We start from the raw sequence: 6,207 nt of genomic DNA on the forward strand, positions 1-6,207 counted from the left end.
TGTGGTGATGTATATAATGAACATTATGCATGGACCTTCTTTTTTTTAAGCTTATCAGCTATTATTAGTGTTAGCGTATTTGATGTGTGGTCTAAGACAATTCTTCTTCTAGTGTGGCCCAGGGAAGCCAAAAGTTTAGACACCTGTGTATAAAAAAAATTCAAATAGTACATAAATAATAAAAAGGAAGCGTCTTCCTCTCAGTCCTTTCCCCCGAATTATTAGAGTACTTCTGCATACTTTCAGCTGTTTTTTCTGCCTGCCCGAATACCGATATCTGTCAAGACGTTTAAAAAATTGTTTAAAAACAGGCCATGCTTGGTGACTCATGCCTGTAATCCAGCACTTTGGAAGGATGAGCAGGTGGATTGCTTGAGGCCAGGAGTCCAAGACCAGCCTGGCTAACATGACGAACCCTGTCACTACTAAAAATTTAGCCAGGCGTGGTGGCACATGCCTATAATCCCAGCTACTTGGGAAGCTGAGACACAAGAATTGCTTGAAGCCAGGAGGCAGAGGTTGTAGTGAGCTGAGATAGCGCCACTGCACTCCAGCCTAGGTGACAGAGTGAGACTCTGTCTCAAAAAAAAAATTAGTAACACAAGTGAAATAATGTTATACATGGATATTGTCCTGCCATTTATATTTTTCGCTTATTATGTCCTATGGTAACTCATGGAGAACTACCTTTTTCTTTTTTGCTCCTATAAATAATGCTGTAATGAGCAACCTTGTTCATGTTTGTGCATACTTTGCATAGCTGTACAATGTTTCTGTGGGATAATATCATAGAAGTGCTTGGCCAAAGGTGTGTACATTTTAATAGCTGAGATAACTGCCAAAATGCCCTCCAAAAAGATTATACCAGAATATAATCCCATTTGCAAAATGTGAGAGTTCATGGACATTTTAAACATGTTTTGAACCATATCCCAGTTTTTATCCCTAGCTCACATCTCCCTCCCAAACTCCAGACTTGTACATCCATCATGTTCTTGCCATCTGGATGGCACCTCAAACTTAATATGTCTGAAATAGAGTGCCTGCTCCTCCTCAGCCTTCCCCATTTCAGTTAATGGGAGCTCCATTCTTCAGTTGTCCAGGCCCAAAATTTGGAGTCATCCTTGACTCCTCTCTTTCTGTCACAGCCCCCACCTGTAATTCCTGTTGACTCTACCTTCAAAATATATCTGGAAGCCTATCAATTTCCACACTCAACTCCTACCTCCAAGGTCTGAGCCACCATCCACTCCCACCGGAATTGGGTATTACAAGAATCTCCTCACTGGGCTCTTGCTTCAGCCCTTGTCCCTCCATGGTGACTTCCAGCACTCAGAGGATTCTTTTACATTAGTCGGATCATGCCCCTCCCTGGCTTGAAGCCTTGCAAGTGCTCCCGATTTCGCCCAGAGTAAAAGCTGAATTTTTTTTTTTTTTTGAGACGGGAGTTTTGCTTTTGTTGCCCAGGCTGGATGGAGTGCAATGGCGCAATCTTGGCTCACCGCAACCTCCGCCTCCTGGGTTCAAGCGATTCTCCTGCCTCAACCTCCCGAGTAGCTAGGATTACAGGCATGTGCCACCACAGCCGGCTAATTTTGTATTTTTAGTAGAGATGGGGTTTCACCATGTTAGTCAGGCTGGTCTTGAACTTCCAACCTCAGCAATCCACCCACCTCAGCCTCCCAAAGTGCTGGAATTCCAGGTGTGAGCCACTGCGCCCAGCCAAGTTGGATTCTTTTTTGTTGTTGTTGTTTGAGACAGAGTCTTGCTCCGTTGCCCAGGCTGGGGTACAATGGCGCAATCTCAGCTCACTGCAACCTCCTCCTCCTGGGTTCAAGTAATTCTGCCTCAGCCTCCCAAGTAGCCAGGATTACAGGCACCCACCACCACTCCCAGCTAATTGTGTGTGTGTGTGTATTTTTAGTAGAGACAGGGTTTCGCCATGTTGGCCAGCCTGGTCTTGAACTCCTGACCTCAAGTGATCCACTGACCTCAGCCTCCCAAAGTGTTGGGATTACAGGCGTGAGCCACCGTGCCCAGCCCTAAAAGGTGAATTCTTACAAGGCCCAACAGGACTTGGTCCCAGTTACCTCTCTTTCTCCTCCCATGATCACCTTGTCCCCACTTCCCTGTTCCCTTGCTCTCTTAGCTCCAGCCACACTGGCCTTGTCCTCCTTGCTTGTCTTCCAGCATACCAACACCCTCCTGCCTCAGGGCGTATTTCCTGTGCCTGGAATCTTCTGCCCAGATATCTCTAAATGTCTCAGTCCCTCACTTCTGCCAAGGCTTTGCTTGAATGTCACCTTTCCCATAAGATCCAGCCTGATCAACCCCTTTAAAATTTAATTCTGTCAGGCAGGGTGGATCGCTTAGGGTCAAGAGTTCAAGATCACCCCGGCCAACGTGGTAAAACCCGTCTCTATTCAAAATACAAAAATTAGCCGGGTGTGGTGCCACACACCTGCAATCCCAGCTACTCAGGAGGCTGAGGCAGGAGAATCACTCGAACCTGGGGGGCAGAGACTGCAGTGAGCTGAGATCACACCACTGCACTCCAGCCTGGGCAACAGAGTGAGACTCCATCTCAAAAAAAAAAAAAAAAAATTAACCCTATCCCATTCCTGAACTTCTTTATCCCACTTTTTTCATTTTGCTTATTATCTGCTAATATACTATACAATTCATTTCTTACATTTGTTAAAATGTCTCTTTTCTTTCCATTAGAATATGGGCTCCAGAAGGGCAGGGGTTTTTGGTGTGTTTTGGTCACAGTTGATTCCCAAGCCTGTAGAACAGTGCCCACTACACAGTAGCTGCTCAATAAATATTTGTTGAATAAGTGACATAGCAGAACAGTTTTCAAATGTGGGTCTCTTCAGTTCACACACCCCTTAAGTGTGCTTCCTCCCTCAGGTGAGTTACCCTCTGCCTCCTCCTTCAGATAAGGGTCTGAGGGCAAGTTTCCTGTCTGTTCCCCACACAAGCACTATATTCTGCCTCTGGGGTGGAGGTGAGCATTGGGACTCAGTCCACAGTGAAATAAACATCACAGTTACATTCACAAATGAATACACAATAAAATCCCACAAATATAATTATGGAATAGTAACCCCAAATAATCCCATACTGTCCTGGGACTACGAGCAGGTCCAGCAGCCTCATAGTTCACTATGGCATCCTGGATCCCTGCAAGGTCAGGACCTGAGGATCTGACCCTGCATGACCTGAGGACTCTCACTTTGCCACAGCTGCTCCCTTGGGAGGAGCTTTTCCTTCACTTTTCCTCCTGATGCATCTGGACTTGGGCCCATGACCCTCTGGAGGGAGCTCCTATGGGGGTTTTGCAGCCCTCAAAAGCAGCAGTGGCATGACCTTAGACCAACAGCCTCAGGCTGGGCTCTGGCCACCCGGATCTGTACAGAAGGCCAGGCAGAGGATGGCTGTGGGAATATGGGATGCTGGTGGCCTTCTAGGAGGTACTTATTTGTGCCCTGTACTTGCCATCCATTATTTCTGCCAATTCTAAGGATGATTATAGCTCCTGACGGAGGAGCTCAGAGAAGGGAAGTCACTTTTCCAAAGTCTTAACAGCAGGAAGCTGCAGAGCCAAGATTTAAACAGCCCCTTCACCCCATATCCTGAAGCAGAGGCTCTAAAGACAGGGAGGGGGCAGAATAAACCCCATTCACCTCACCGACCCAAGCTCGGCTAGGTTTGCATTTCATGGGGGAGGGACTAGAAAGGGCCAGCCCTGAAGCACGCTTGGAGCCTGACCATCCTGAAAGTTGGCATTCTTGGGTGATAATATCCCCTCCTCAGGCCTCCAGAGAAAGTGGTGGTGGAGAGGCCAAGGGAAGTGGCTTGAGGCAGGCACTGGTGCCAACACTAGGTCTCTCTTCCCTGTCTCCAGTGATCCCAGAAGCTCCATCACCCCATCCACCCTCACACAGACATGGAAGACTGGGCATGGTCAGGACAGTGAGATACCAGAAACTCCTCCATTAAAGAACTAGTCTTCAGGGCATGTGTGGGCCCTCTCTGTACCCAAGCTAAGCCTGCCAAATAGCCCTCTGAGTCACCGGGATCTCAGGGCATCTTGCACAGGCAACCGAGAGCTGGGTTTTGAGGAGGGTAATTTAGGCACCTGGCCAGGGCTGGGCCCACAGACGGCCCTGGGAGTTGAGGGCAGAGGGAGTGAAGGCAAAGGGAATGGAATTCAGCAACTTTGTGGCTTGGTACAAAGCCTCTTTGCCTACTCTGAGCTCCAGCCCCTCCACACACGTTCAGTCATACCACACAGGCTTACCCCAGCAGGAACCAGCAGAGCATCTCCCAGCCTGTGAGAGCCAGGAGGGGCTGATAGCTAGGGGAGGACAGGAGAGGACTGGAGTGAGGGCTGACCCACGGCTCTGAGCAGCCGCCAGGTTTCTCTATGAGCAGGGCGGGGCCCAGCCCTCATGTCTGGCAGAACCTGGTTGCGTGTGCCAGCTCTGAGTCAGCAGTGCCCATCCTGCCCAAGAACCCTGGGCTAGGGAGGAGGCTGCAGCTCCTATGTCTGTGCCAGGGGCCAGAGGAGGGATTCTGTGAGGTGGGTTTGGAGCATGCAAAGGAAGAGCCTGGCTGCAGCCCCCACCATGGTACATAGACAAAGGGAAAGGAGAGGCTCCCAGGTAATGTCCTGGCTTGGGGCCTGGGGCTCAGAGTTGGGAGATGATGTGAATACATAGGAATGATGACTGAGATGAAGCCATGTCCACTCCTGGTGTCAGAGTTTCATTGTGACGCAGCCTAGGAAGAGAAGGGGGGCTTGAGGAGGCCTGACTTGCTGAGTACAGGGGCTTGCAGGCTCCAGGAGTATCAGAGGTGCAGGCGGTAGGCTCCAAGGCATGAGGAGGCCCCCAGAGGGCAGAGAAGGGGACCCTTCTTCCCCACTGGTCCCCTGTATGGAGGTCCAAAGCGATGCCTGCCAGTATGGATTTGCTCATCCCTCAGCAAACATGGATTGTGGCCCTGGGCAGAAGGGAAACCAAGGAGGGACCTGACAGGCCTGCCCAGAGCAGGGGTATTCGCACTGCAGGACAGGATTGGAGCTGAGTGCCAGGTAAGGGGTGAAGCCCCGTCTGTGGAGAGGGGGCATGTAGAGCAGGGGGCTCTCCAAAGCCTGGAAGTCCTGATCCACTTTTAACCCCCAGAACCAGAAGACTGTCCTTCAGCTGTTTCACATCCCTTATTCAAGGCCACCTAGAGCCCAGAAGAGGAGGGATTGGGGTGAGCCCAGCCCCCTCCCCGCAGAGCTGGTCCAACTAGCTTTGCCTGACTCTTACATTGGCCTTATCAGCCCAGGAGGCCTGGGTAGCTTCACTGGGGGGCCTAGCACTCCCCATCCTGGGAGGCCCTCTGGGGTCTCTCTAATACCAAGGGCCCAGTTTTCCCAAGGGACTCTCCAAAGGGGTGGTGGGCAACAGGATCCAGGGACCCTCCCAGGGTCTGTGGTGGGAGGGGTCTCTGGGCAACCTATAAAGGGGGTTTTCTGGGTCCCAAGAGTTAGGGGGTGGGTCTGCATAGGGACCTTGCCCAGACAGCCCCTTGGGAGGCCACTTGAAGAAGGGACCCTGGGGATCCTCCTCCTCGGCTGCATGGATCTCTGGGATTTTGGGATATGAGGGGCTCAAAAGTGAACTCCGTGCACCTGCTTGCTTCCCCCTCCCCCACCCCCAACACTCCACCAAAGGCACTCTTGGGGTTAGAAACCTGCCAGCGAGAGGCAAGGGGACCCTCCTCCCGACAAGGTCCAGGTATTGCTCTCTGAAGACCTTCTAATCGTGTCCATGCACCCATTTCGCAGAAGGGAAAGCGAACACTGGGGAGCTGCGGCTGGAAGCCTGGACGCCGCGTCTCCCTAGCGCAGCAGCCCGGCTGGGCGTCGGACCTTACACGATCCCTTCCCCGGGATGACGCCGGATTCTTTCCAGCATCACCCCGACCCCAGCGAGGCGCCCACAACAGGGCGTGGGGCCCGGCCGCCCGCGGTAATAACAGGGCCAGCGGCTCGTGGGTGGCGGCGGCGGAGGAAGCTGGAGGGATCTGGCTATTTCTGGCTGGGGCGCGCCCGCTGGCCCGGGCCAGGGTTGGCCAGTCCTCCGGGCCCCCAGCTTTACCCTCCCTCTCGCGTCCCCAGGAGGGGGCGGGCAGAGACGCGGGTTGGCG

The sequence above is a fragment of the Symphalangus syndactylus genome, chromosome 1 (assembly GCF_028878055.3).
Source record: "Symphalangus syndactylus isolate Jambi chromosome 1, NHGRI_mSymSyn1-v2.1_pri, whole genome shotgun sequence".
In the NCBI taxonomy this organism is placed as follows: domain Eukaryota; kingdom Metazoa; phylum Chordata; class Mammalia; order Primates; family Hylobatidae; genus Symphalangus; species Symphalangus syndactylus.